Here is a 14,238-nt window from a genome sequence, read left to right on the forward strand (position 1 = left end):
ATGGTGGTTTTGTTTCTCTTGTTGTTGTAAAAAAACAAACAACAAAAAAAACCATTGCATTCTGGGGGTTGTAGTTTTTTTTAGACGCCGGAACACGTTTGAATAGATGCTATGGCATTTGTATGGGAGGGAGAACCATGGTGTGTATGTCATGTATGGATAGTATGGGTTAAAGGGGAAGTTCACGCAGAAAAAAAAAATCCTTTCAAATCAACTGGTGCCCAGGTGGTCCGAGCAGCCGTCTGTATCGCCCATATTATCATAGGCTGCAATGTTTGTGGGCAAGCTCAAGAAAATGTATTGATTTCCTTAGTATGGCAAAAAAGTTTGACATGTCTGCTGTACATAATATAATGTGTGCAGCCATCGATAACTCACACACCATGCAATGACTTGTACACATTATCCCTGTGTAGTGGCTGTTTACCATTTAGCTGCCATAGATGCTTTCTCAGTGTTAGAAATAGCAGCAGGGAGGAAGTTACACACCATATCAAATAGTAGACAGTTGGGAGATAAACCTAGGAGGACAGCTCACATAGACTGGAGAGCAGGTATAAGGCACGGGAGGATCATATATGCTGTGTATATAGGCCGAGCTCACATGGTATGCTATAGAGGTTGTTAAAGAGAAAGTAAGCAACATTTTAATAAAGAGCTATGGAGAAAGTTTTTTTGCACCATAATAAGTAGGTAAGTACAGAATACAATTTAAAGGGGTTATCCAGCGCTACAAAAACATGGCCACTTTTCCCCCTCTCTTGTCTCCAGGTTGGGTGGGGTTTTGAAACTCAGTTCCATTGAAGTAAATGGAGCTTAAAGGGGTACTCCAGCAGGGGGGCACTTTTGTGCTGGGACCGGAGGAGGAGGAGGCCGAGGGAAAAGACTTCCACTCACCTCCCCGGTCCCAGTGGCGGGTCCCGTTTTTGTAGCACTGGATAACCCCTTTAAAGCGACTCTGTACCCCTGAACCGGACACGGTGTGACCTCTACAATGTTGTACCAGCGGTTTCACGGTGGCTGCAGGTACAGAATCACTTTAAACTATTTACTCAGTAAAGGAAAATCTAGGCAATACATTCCCTTTAAGATAATTTCATGCCTCACTCGACAAGATGGTGTGACATAGAGGGAAAGAGGGCATGGTATATTGGCAATGGTGGGGGCAGCTGAAATGGGCACAATCATTAAACTTTTGACATGGCTCTCTTGATTGGTGGGGGTCTAAACGGACTATACCGGCCTTACATAAAGCCCCGCCCCCATTTCCCAGACTGATTTACTAAGAGGCCGCACAATTGAACAGTGTAATGCTGCGTTTACAGGGAACGATTATCGTGCAAATTCGCAAGATAGCCATCGAATTCAAACAATAATCGTACGTGTAACCGCAGCTAACGATCAAACGACAAGCGCAAAATCGTTTATTTTGATCTTTCAACAAGTTCTCAAATCGTCGTTGATCGTTTACAAAAAATTTGCAGATTGTTCCGTGTAAACTGTCGTTCACCGATTTTACCAATGTGCGAGATAGGCTTAAGCGATCGCAAAACGAATTTCCGTACGATATATCGTACCGTCTAAACGCTGATCGTTATGAAAAAAAATCATTACTCTGAAATCGTTAATCGTACGATCAGGCGAATTATCGTTCCGTGTAAACGTAGCATAACATAAATGTTGTTTATGCTTTATATTAGTCTATTTTTGGTATTTCATCTGTATTATATACAAAAGGGAACCTACTAATAAAAAACAAAAAAACACCTGTGAGAGACAGAATCTATAGAACATTCCAGATAATCACATTGTGGGATTTATAAACAATTATTCACCATTTTATGTGTGTCTCCTCCTTAGTTGTCCCGGCTGTGTGTTTCCTCCTTAGTTGTCCCGGCTGTGTGTTTCCTCCTTAGTTGTCCCGGCTGTGTGTTTCCTCCTTAGTTGTCCCGGCTGTGTGTTTCCTCCTTTGTTGTCCCGGCTGTGTGTCTCCTCCTTAGTTGTCCCGGCTGTGTGTCTCCTCCTTAGTTGTCCCGGCTGGGGATTTCCTCCTTAGTTGTCCCGGCTGTGTGTTTCCTCCTTAGTTGTCCCGACTGTGTGTATCCTCCTTAGTTGTCCCGGCTGTGTGTTTCCTCCTTAGTTGTCCCGGCTGTGGGTTTCTTTCTTAGTTGTCCCGGCTGTGGGTTTCCTCCTTAGTTGTCCCGGCTGTGTGTCTCCTCCTTAGTTGTCCCGGCTGGGGATTTCCTCCTTAGTTGTCCCGGCTGTGTGTTTCCTCCTTAGTTGTCCCGACTGTGTGTATCCTCCTTAGTTGTCTCGGCTGTGTGTTTCCTCCTTAGTTGTCCCGGCTGTGGGTTTCCTCCTTAGTTGTCCCGGCTGTGTGTTTCCTCCTTAGTTGTCCAGGCTGTGTGTTTCCTCCTTAGTTGTCCCGGCTGTGTGTTTCCTCCTTAGTTGTCCCGGCTGTGTGTTTCCACCTTAGTTGTCCCTGCTGTGTGTTTCCTCCTTAATTGTCCCGGCTGTGTGTTTCCTCCTTAGTTGTCCCGGCTGTGTTTCCTCCTTAGTTGTCCCGGCTGTGTGTTTCCTCCTTAGTTGTCCCGGCTGTGTTTCCTCCTTAGTTGTCCCGGCTGTGTTTCCTCCTTAGTTGTCCCGGCTGTGTTTCCTCCTTAGTTGTCCCGGCTGTGTTTCCTCCTTAGTTGTCCCGGCTGTGTTTCCTCCTTAGTTGTCCCGGCTGTGTTTCCTCCTTAGTTGTCCCGGCTGTGTGTTTCCTCCTTAGTTGTCCCGGCTGTGGGTTTTCTCCTTAGTTGTCCCGGCTGTGTGTTTCCTCCTTAGTTGTCTCGGCTGTGTGTTTCCTCCTTAGTTGTCCCGGCTGTGGGTTTCCTCCTTAGTTGTCCCAGCTGTGGGTTTCCTCCTTAATTGTCCCGGCTGTGTGTTTCCTCCTTAGTTGTCTCGGCTGTGGGTTTCCTCCTTAGTTGTCCAGGCTGTGTGTTTCCTCCTTAGTTGTCCTGTGTGTTTCCTCCTTAGTTGTCCCGGCTGGGGGTCTCCTCCTAAGTTGTCCTGTGTGTATCCTCCTTAGTTGTCCCGGCTGTGTGTTTCCTCCTTAGTTGTCCTGTGTGTTTCCTCCTTAGTTGTCCCGGCTGGGGGTCTCCTCCTAAGTTGTCCTGTGTGTATCCTCCTTAGCTGTTCAGGCTGTGTGTTTCCTGTTTAGTTGTCCCGGCTGTGTGTTTCCTCCTTAGTTGTCCCGGCTGTGTGTTTCCTCCTTAGTTGTCCCGGTTGGGGGTGTCCTCCTTAGTTGTCCTGTGTGTCTCCTCCTAAGTTGTCCTGTGTGTCTTCTCCTTAGTTGTCCTGTGTGTCTCCTCCTAAGTTGTCCTGTGTGTCTCCTCCTTAGTTGTCCCGGCTGTGTGTCTCCTCCTTAGTTGTCCCGGCTGTGTGTCTCCTCATTAGTTGTCCCGGCTGTGTGTCTCCTCCTTAGTTGTCCCGGCTGTGTGTCTCCTCCTTAGTTGTCCTGGCTTTGTGTTTCCTCCTTAGTTGTCCTGTGTGTTTCCTCCTTAGTTGTCCCGGCTGTGTGTTTCCTATTTAGTTGTCCCGGCTGGGGGTCTCCTCCTTAGTTGTCCTGTGTGTCTCCTCCTTAGTTGTCCCCGCTGTGTGTTTCCTCCTTAGTTGTCCTGGCTTTGTGTTTCCTCCTTAGTTGTCCTGTGTGTTTCCTCCTTAGTTGTCCTGGCTGGGAGCCTCCTCCTTAGTTGTCCCGGCTGTGTGTTTCCACCTTAGTTGTCCCTGCTGTGTGATTCCTCCTTAATTGTCCCTGCTGTGTGTTTCCTCCTTAATTGTCCCAGCTGTGTGTTTCCTCCTTAGTTGTCCCGGCTGTGGGTTTCCTCCTTAGTTGTCCCGGCTGGGGGTTTCCTCCTTAGTTGTCCCGGCTGTGTGTTTCCTCCTTAGTTGTCCCGGCTGTGTGTTTCCTCCTTAGTTGTCCCGGCTGGGGGTTTCCTCCTTAGTTGTCACAGCTGTGTGTTTCCTCCTTAGTTGTCCCGGCTGTGTGTTTCCTCCTTAGTTGTCCCAGCTGTGTGTCTCCTCCTTAGTTGTCCCGGCTGTGTGTTTCCTCCTTAGTTGCCCCTGCTGTGTGTTTCCTCCTTAGTTGTCCCGACTGTGGGTTTCCTCCTTAGTTGTCCCAGCTGTGTGTTTCCTCCTTAGTTGTCCCGGCTGTGTGTTTCCTCCTTAATTGCCCCTGCTGTGTGTTTCCTCCTTAGTTATCCCGGCTGTGTGTTTCCTCCTTAGTTGCCCCCGCTGTGTATTTCCTCCTTAGTTGTCTCGGCTGTGTGTTTCCTCCTTAGTTATCCCGGCTGTGGGTTTTCTCCTTAGTTGTCCCAGCTGTGGGTTTCCTCCTTAGTTGTCCCGGCTGTGTGTTTCCTCCTTAGTTGTCTCGGCTGTGGGTTTCCTCCTTAGTTGTCTCGGCTGTGTGTTTCCTCCTTAGTTGTCCCGGCTGTGTGTTTCCTCCTTAGTTGTCCCGGCTGTGGGTTTCCTCCTTAGTTGTCCTAGCTGTTTCCTCCTTAGTTGTCCCGGCTGTGTGTTTCCTCCTTAGTTGTCCTAGCTGTTTCCTCCTTAGTTGTCCTGTGTTTTTCCTCCTTAGTTGTCCTGGCTGGGGGTCTCCTCCTTAGTTGTCCCGGCTGTGGGTTTCCTCCTTAGTTGTCCTGTGTGTTTCCTCCTTAGTTGTCCTGTGTGTTTCCTCCTTAGTTGTCCCGGCTGGGGGTCTCCTCCTTAGTTGTCCCGGCTGTGGGTTTCCTCCTTAGTTGTCCTAGCTGTTTCCTCCTTAGTTGTCCTGTGTGTTTCCTCCTTAGTTGTCCCGGCTGGGGGTCTCCTCCTTAGTTGTCCCGGCTGGGGGTCTCCTCCTTAGTTGCCCCCGCTGTGTGTTTCCTCCTTAGTTGCCCCCGCAGTGTGTTTCCTCCTTAGTTGTCCCGGCTGTGTGTTTCCTCCTTAGTTGTCCCGACTGTGTTTCCACCTTAGTTGTCCCTGCTGTGTGTTTCCTCCTTAGTTGTCCCGACTGTGTTTCCACCTTAGTTGTCCCTGCTGTGTGTTTCCTCCTTAATTGTCCCTGCTGTGTGTTTCCTCCTTAGTTGTCCCGGCTGTGTGTTTCCTCCTTAGTTGTCCCGGCTGTGTGTTTCCTCCTTAGTTGTCCCGGCTGTGTGTTTCCTTCTTAGTTGTCCCGGCTGGGGGTTTCCTCCTTAGTTGTCCCGGCTGTGGGTTTCCTCCTTAGTTGTCCCGGCTGTGTGTTTCCTCCTTAGTTGTCCCGGCTGTGTGTTTCCTCCTTAGTTGTCCCGGCTGTGTGTTTCCTCCTTAGTTGTCCCGGCTGGGGGTTTCCTCCTTAGTTGTCCCGGCTGTGTGTTTCCTTCTTAGTTATCCCGGCTGTGTGTTTCCTCCTTAGTTGTCCCGGCTGTGTGTTTCCTCCTTAGTTGTCCCGGCTGGGGGTTTCCTCCTTAGTTGTCCCGGCTGGGGGTTTCCTCCTTAGTTGTCCCGGCTGTGTGTTTCCTCCTTAGTTGTCCCGGCTGTGTGTTTCCTCCTTAGTTGTCCCGGCTGTGTGTTTCCTCCTTAGTTGTCCCGGCTGGGGGTTTCCTCCTTAGTTGTCCCAGCTGTGTGTCTCCTCCTTAGTTGTCCCGGCTGTGTGTTTCCCCCTTAGTTGTCCCGGCTGTGTGTTTCCTCCTTAGTTGTCCCGGCTGTGTGTTTCCTCCTTAGTTGTCCCGGCTGTGGGTCTCCTTAGTTGTCCCGGCTGTGTGTTTTCTCCTTAGTTGTCCTGGCTGTGTGTCTCCTCCTTAGTTGTCCCAGCTATGTGTTTCCTCCTTAGTTGTCCCGGCTGTTTGTTTCCTCCTTAGTTGTCCCGGCTGTGTGTTTCCTCCTTAGTTGTCCCGGCTGTGTGTCTCCTCCTTAGTTGTCCCGGCTGTGTGTTTCCTCCTTAGTTGTCCCGGCTGTGTGTTTCCTCCTTAGTTGTCCCGGCTGTGTGTTTCCTCCTTAGTTGTCCCGGCTGTGTGTCTCCTCCTTAGTTGTCACGGCTGTGTGTTTCCTCCTTAGTTGTCCCGGCTGTGTGTTTCCTCCTTAGTTGTCCCGGCTGTGGCTTTTCTCCTTAGTTGTCCCAGCTGTGTGTCTCCTCCTTAGTTGTCCCGACTGTGTGTTTCCTCCTTAGTTGTCCCGGCTGTGTGTCTCCTCCTTAGTTGTCCCGGCTGTGGGTTTCCTCCTTTGTTGTCCCGGCTGTGTGTTTCCTCCTTAGTTGTCCCTGCTGTGGCTTTTCTCCTTAGTTGTCCCAGCTGTGTGTTTCCTCCTTAGTTGTCCAGGCTGTGGGTTTCCTCCTTAGTTGTCCCGGCTGTGTGTTTCCTCCTTAGTTGTCTTGGCTGTGTGTTTCCTCCTTAGTTGTCCTGTGTGTTTCCTCCTTAGTTGTCCCTGCTGTGTGTTTCCTCCTTAGTTGTCCAGGCTGGGGGTCTCCTCCTTAGTTGTCCTGTGTGTCTTCTCCTTAGTTGTCCTGGCTTTGTGTTTCCTCCTTAGTTTTCCCAGCTGTTTCCTCCTTAGGTGTCCTGTGTGTCTCCTCCTTAGTTGTCCCGGCTGTGTGTTTCCTCCTTAGTTGTCCCGGCTGTGTGTTTCCTCCTTAGTTGTCCCGGCTGTGTGTTTCCTCCTTAGTTGTCCCGGCTGTGTGTTTCCTCCTTAGTTGTCCCGGCTGTGTGTTTCCTCCTGAGTTGTCCCGGCTGTGTGTTTCCTCCTGAGTTGTCCCGGCTGTGTGTTTCCTCCTTAGTTGTCCCGGCTGTGTGTGCCTCCTTTGGATCATTCAGTCATTGTTGACGTCTCACGGTCCTGGACATGTGCCGGTGTGAGCAGGGGGATCTTGCAGGCCCTGCTGGATTATAATCTATGACGTTGTAGTGTTTTACTAACTGTAATCTTTGAGACTCTTCATACGTCAGTGACCAGGTCCTCCCAAGTAGTCCTGGGTTGATTTCTGACCTTTTTCAGAACCATCCTTACCCCACGAAGATAGATCTTGCATGGAGCAATAGAACAAGGGAGACTGACAGTCATTTTGTGTTTCTTCCATTTTTCTAATAATTGTGCCAACAGTTATTGCCTTCTCACCAAGTTATTTCCATTGTCCTGTAGCCCATCCCAGCCTTGTGCAGGTCTCCAATTTTGTCCCTAGTGTCCTTAGACAGATTTTTGGTCTTGGCCACGGTGGAAGGGTTGAAGTGGGATTGAGTTTGTGGACAGTTGATTTTTTTATACAGTTAACATGTTGAAAAAGGTGCAATTAATACAGGTAATGAGTGCAGAGTAGGAGGAGCTTCCTAAAGGGGTTGGTCACTTTATAGTAAAATTGTTCAGTGTACAGTATTAGTAAGTGTACTCACAGCACTTCCTGACAGCAGCATCCTGTTAGGGGAGTCTGTTAAAATCTGAATCCCCTCCTCCAGGCCGTGCTGTCCGGCTCTGTGGTGATCCTGTTCATAAGATTGCTGACATGGAGGAGAATGTGACTGTGCCCTGCCCCCAGTCAGGGCCATTTTAATACATTGGTGGGCCCGGTGCACAGCCCTCAATAGCCCCCCTGTGCACTTCCCAATAATATATAGCCCCCCCCCCTGTGCACTCCCCAATAATACATAGCCCCTCTGTGCACTCCCCAATAATACATAGCCCCGCTGTGCGCTCCCCCAGTAGTATATAGCCCCTCTGTGCACTCCCCCAGTAGTATATAGCTCCCCTGTGCTTTCCCAATAGTATATAGCCCCCCCCCTGTGTGCTCCCCCAGAAGTATAAAGCTACCCTGTGCACTCCCCAATAATATATAGCCCCCCTGTGCGCTCCCCCAGAAGTATATAGCTACTCTGTGCACTCCCCAATAATATATAGCCCCCCCTGTGCGATCTCCCAGAAGTATATAGCTACCCTGTGCACTCCCAAGTAGTATATATCCCCCTGTGCATGCCCCCAATAGTATATAGACCCCCTGAGTTCCCCTAATAGTATATAACCCCCCTGTGTGTTCCCCCAATAGTATATAGCTCCCCCTGTGTGTTCCCCATAAGTATATAGACCCCCTGTGCTCCCCGATAGTATATAGCCCTCCCTGTGCCACCCCATGCACTCCCCCAAGTATATAGCGCCCCCCATGTATATAGCACCCCCCTGTGTTCTCCCCCTCCAATATAACATAAACATAACAAACAATTATACTCACCTGGGGCCATGCGTTCCTCTTCACTTTCTTGTGGCCGCACTGCAGCGGTCACAAGAGGCCGCACTCCCATTACCCTGGTGCTGGCGCCCAGTGACGTCACTCGGCGCAGACACCAGAGGGACAGTGCAGCCTCTTGTAACCGCAGGAAGTGCAGCCACAAGATCGACTGACAGGGAGGGAGCCAATGGCTCTCTCTCTGTCAGTGCTGCTGCTGAAGGTAGCTATGAGCGCTCGTACAATGTACAGCGCAGCAGCGGGAAGGGGGGGGAGGGGGGGGGGGAGGTCCGCGTGAAAGCCATAATTCTTGCTGGTTGGCCAGTGACCAAATCCTTATTTCATGCAGTAAAATGCAAATTGATTATTCAAAAATAATACAATGTAATAATGCAGTGTAGATACGATAAATATTACTCACCTCACCATTGTTTGTAGATGAGAAAGCTTGCAAAATCGGCAGTGTATCACATACTTATTTTGAGCACTGTAGATAGATAGATAGATAGATAGATAGATAGATAGATAGATAGATAGGAGATAGATAGATAGATAGATAGATAGATAGATAGATAGATAGGAGATAGATAGATAGATAGATAGATAGATAGATAGATAGATAGATAGATAGGAGATAGGAGATAGATAGATACAGGGGCGTAGCTAAAGGTTGATGGGCCCTGGTGCAAAATGTTAGCTTGGGGCCCCCCCCATCTCACCCGATCAGGCAAAGTCCTATCTAACGTTATATCCAATTACTCTAATGTGCCACCATGTTCTAATGTCACTGCCTCCACCTCATGTACTGCACTACTGCCCCCTATAGATAATGGACTGTACTGTGTCATTGTCTAATCATTGTATTCCAATCTTTGACTCTACAGCTGAAAAACTACAACTCTCATCATGAACTGCCAGTTGGATATGATGGGGGTTGTAGTGCTGCAACCTGAAGAGCCAAATGCTGCAAAACTCCCATAATAAACTATCAGCAGGGCACGATGAAGTTTGAACTTCTGCAACCTGGAGAAGTCACCTGATATCACCTGCAGTCCTATGTAACACCACAGATAACAGTGATATCCCTCTGAGTACAGATAATGTAGTAGATGTCACATGCAGTCCTATGTAACACCACAGATAACACAGTGATATCTCTGAGTACAGATCATGCAGTAGTCACCTGCAGTCCTATGTAACAGCACAGATAACACAGTGATATCTCTGAGTACAGATAATGTAGTAGTCACCTGCAGTCCTATGTAACACCACAGACAACACAGTGATATCTCTGAGTACAGATAATGTAGATATAGACCCCCTGTGTAGCCCCCCATAGTATAGACCCCCTGTGTAGCCCCCCCCACAGTATAGACCCCCTGTGTAGCCCCCCCACAGTATAGACCCCCTGCGTAGATCCCCCACAGTATAGACCCCCTGTGTAACCCTCTCATAGTATAGACCCCCTGTGTAGCCCCCCTCCCATAGTATAGACCCCTTGTGCAGCCCCCCCAGTATAGACCCTTTGTGCAGCCCCCCCAGTATAGACCCCTTGTCCAGCCCCCCCAGTATAGACCCCTTGTGCAGCCCCCCTCATAGTATAGACCCCTTGTGCAGCCACCCCCAGTATAGACCCCTTGTGCAGCCACCCCCAGTATAGACCCCTTGTGCAGCCAAGCCCCCGCCCCCCAGTATAGACCCCTTGTGCAGCCCCACCCCAGTATAGACCCCTTGTGCAGCCCCCCCCAGTATAGACCCCTTGTGCAGCCCCCCCAGTATAGACCCCTTGTGCAGCCCCCCCCCCTGTATAGACCCCTTGTGCAGCCCCCCCCCTGTATAGACCCCTTGTGCAGCCCCCCCCCCCAGTATAGACCCCTTGTGCAGCCCCCCACAAAAAAATAAAAAAATAAAAAAAATAAACTCACCTCACCTGGATCCTTGATCTCCCTCAGGCCTGGCAGCTTCTCTTCAGTTCAGTGAGCTTCCGGGATGCCGGCCCCGGCCGGAAGCTCACTGATGCAGGACCGCGGCGCCCGGATTTCTCCTCTCTACTGCACGGCGGCTGACATGTGACGTGATGACGTCACATGTCAGCTGCCGAGGAGTAGGAGAAGTCCCGGCGCCGCGGTCCTGCATCAGTGAGCTTCCGGCCGGGGCCGGCATCCCGGAAGCTCACTGAACTGAAAGAGGTCCGGGGGGCATATCCCCTGCCGCCCCCCCCGGATTGGGGGAGCACAGGAGGAAGTGGCAAGGGGGGCCGTGTGGGCCCCCCTAGCATAGGGGCCCGGTCGCCATGGCGACCCCCTGCGACCCCTATAGCTACGCCACTGGATAGATAGATAGATAGATAGATAGATAGATAGATAGATAGATAGAAGATAGATAGATAGATAGATAGATAGATAGATAGATAGATAGATAGAAGATAGATAGATAGGAGATAGATAGATAGAAGATAGATAGATAGGAGATAGATAGGAGATAGATAGATAGATAGATAGATAGATAGGAGATAGATAGATAGAAGATAGATAGATAGATAATAGATAGATAGATAGATAGATAGATAGATAGATAGATAGGAGATAGATAGGTAGGAGATAGATAGATAGAAGATAGATAGATAGATAATAGATAGATAGATAGATAGATAGGAGATAGATAGGTAGGAGATAGATAGATAGATAGATAGATAGATAGATAGATGATATATAGATATATAGATAGATAGATAGATAGATAGATAGATAGATAGATAGGAGATAGATAGGAGATAGATAGATAGATAGATAGATAGATAGATAACTTGATAGGTAGGTAGAAGACACTCTGTCAGCAGGTTTATGGTGTCCTATCTCAGGGTAGCACAGACTAATGACGAGAAGCTAAACAGAATGATGTATCCCAGTAGTCCTGGATATTCATGAGAAGCCAAAAACTCCGCCCACCATCTGCTGATTGGCAGTTATCTATCCATGCTGTGTATAGGCAGTCACCTTTCAATCAGCAGCTGGAAGGCGGGGGGAGGGGTACAGCAACAATCCTATTTACCTGCATATTAAGAGAACGGCTGAACAAAATGATGTAAGTAATACACCGATCTGTTCAGCATTTCTGCCCTCATTTAAGGCAGAATAAACCTAGTGACAGTCTCCCTTTAAGAAATTCTACCATACAATGCACACTCAATCATAACACCCGTACCACATGAAATCTGGGATAAAATGCCATAATAATACCATAACACAATACCCATGATGATCATATATGTTAAGAAAGTAAAGCCGATAAGAAAAACTGTATATGTGGTGGTCAGTAGCTTTGGGGGAGTTTAGGGTCACTTGGGCACTTGTCACAGTAGCCTGGAGTGGTGTTAGACCCACCCTGGACTGTCGGCACTGCCACAGCACAGAGAAAGAGGATAACCCAAGTGTACAGAGGTGTGTAGTGCAGGTGCTGAAAGAGTAAACCAGAGTCCAGTGCGTTTGACAAAAATAGGATACTTTACTGGAGAGTAACTTGGTGCAAACAGTACATGTGATGACAGTATGGTGGTACAGTACAAATCTTTACAGAAAACTTAAGTGCGGACAGTTGAGAAGGAACCGGTACTTGTAGAAGTAGGTGCTTTGCAGTAAAGAGAGAGGAGAGGAGTTTCCAGAGGGGCCCTGCCCAATGTAGTAGTGTGCTCTGCAGGAACAGGTGAAGTAACAGAAGAGGTGAAAGAGAATGCTCATACTCATGGATGTCTTGTTGTCTCTGAGGAGGGTGATACAAGCCCCAGTCCGTGTTATCTGGTCAAAGCAGACTCCCGAGATTACCCAGTTGTCCTGGACTGCGCAGTGGGATACGTAGACGTACTGTAGCTTTGTCCCACTGGCGTCAGTTCCTATTGCGTCAGGTAACTGCCTTTCAGGTTTTTAAGAGGTTCTTGGCATGGTCAAGGTGAATCCCCATTTGGTTTCTCTCCTCAACTGTAACTTAGCACTGCATAGCTAGATGGTTGCTTGCTTAAAGAAAGTCGTTAGATTGCTGTCCCTGTGTCCCTGATAGTGACCTGGCCAAAGCCAGGCCCTGGCTTAACTTCTCTAGAGACTCTGCAGCTAGCTTCCTCACACACTGAAGACTAACTGAGAACTCAATACTTCCTCCCACCAAGAACTAACTTCTCCTACAGGGGCTATCTAAACCCTTCTGTGAGTGTGTGAGAAAGAGAAGATAGGATAGGATAGAGAAAGCACCCGCATCTGTGACTGGCCAATACATGTCATGTGACATATAACATAGTTAACCCTTGTACCTTCAGCTGGCTCCTCACACATACAATATAAATAACAAATACAAGTAGCGACACTTGCTCAGGTGCCAAGGGACAGCACCCTGTGCTAGGACACCACATATACATTATATTTTATAGTCTAGTTGTCAGTAAGAAGCGCCATCTCTATAGACACTGAATCCCTGCAGTCTGCACCTACATTCTTTATAGTACAATAGGTGCCGCAGCATTGGAGGAAACAGATTGTAGGACAGTGAAAGGCAGTCAAGATATTCCAAGAAAAACAATAAGCTAGAAATTTGTTTATTTGCCAATGAACCTTGGACTGAACCTTTGTCCACCCTTCTCCATCAGCATTCACTCTTATCTAGAACACTGCTGTTATTACGTGGGATCTGTGTATTAGAGATTTGTTAGAATAACAAGTAAACACAATATCTTCAGGATACAGAAAAGGGATCATGCAGAACCTTCCTTTTGTGTATTGATGGAGCCAGAGAAGATCGAAAGGAGCATAATCTTAAGCATAATGTGGTAATAAAATGTTGTCAACATCCCATACCAAAATGATCTCATTTTAGGGCAACCCCAACAAACATAAAGCACAGTTCCGTGATCCGCTTCACATCACCAGTGCATTTCCAGAACCAATGGGAATATTAACTATGGTTTCATGGGGAAAGCCGTCCCATCTTGTCATCACATCAGTGCAGTTAGACAGCCAGCTTGCAACACTAAAGGGGTTATATATAGAAAACAATAAAGAGCCTATACTTACCTCTCCACACTCCCCTGATGTCCTGACGCTGATGTTCCCTGCTAACCACACAGCCTCCACTTCTGAGACACGTCGCAGAAAAATGCCGCAGCAGCAAGTGTCAGGACTCACATTTATACTTGGTTGGGGTGGTATACTGCTGCAGTCAGTGACTGGGGTGGTATACTGCTGCAGTCAGTGACTGGGGTGGTATAATGCTGCAGTCAGTGACTGGTGTGGTATACTGCTGCAGTCAGTGACTGGGGTGGTATACTGCTGCAGTCAGTGACTGGGGTGGTATACTGCTGCACTCAGTGACTGGGGTGGTATACTGCTGCAGTCAGTGACTGGGGTGGTATAATGCTGCAGTCAGTGACTGGTGTGGTATACTACTGTAGTTGTGGTGTTCTTTCTCATGTACCCCTGTTGCAAAAGCTTTTTCTCCAGGTTAAGTGGTGATGAAGGTATTTTAGCGTTTCGCAACAAGATGTCAGTGTTTAATATGTATGCTCTTATGTATTGCACAGCTGAAGCCAACAAAGGGTTACTGTTTTATATGTACGATGTGCTTTTCCTAACCTATGGGGGATGCTCTTTCTTTCTAGCCTATAACTCTTCTTCTTTTCCTTGCTTACATTCCTTTCCACCACTCATAGAGTCCATTGCATAGCCCCTGTAGGAAGTTACTTGGTGGGAGAAGGTGTAGCATCAGTCTTACCCAGACTCTTGTGGGAGAAGGACACACAGAACAGACGTCCCTGCTGTAGCCAAGCCAGGGCCTGGCTCTGCCAGGACCCTTGTCCGGGACAAGTTCAGTACAGTTCAGTCTTGTCTGAGTCTAAGACACACGTGTATGCAGAACCAACCAGAGACACTCAGTTCTATCAGTCTATATACTCTATCTATTATGCAGTGCTAGACACTAACAAGGGAGAAGAGTCGGCGATAATCCTAGCCCACGCCGTAAACCAGTCTAAAAGGTGCAGGGCAGTATCCTGATACACA

Source organism: Dendropsophus ebraccatus, chromosome 3 (assembly GCF_027789765.1).
Source record: "Dendropsophus ebraccatus isolate aDenEbr1 chromosome 3, aDenEbr1.pat, whole genome shotgun sequence".
Lineage (NCBI taxonomy): Eukaryota > Metazoa > Chordata > Amphibia > Anura > Hylidae > Dendropsophus > Dendropsophus ebraccatus.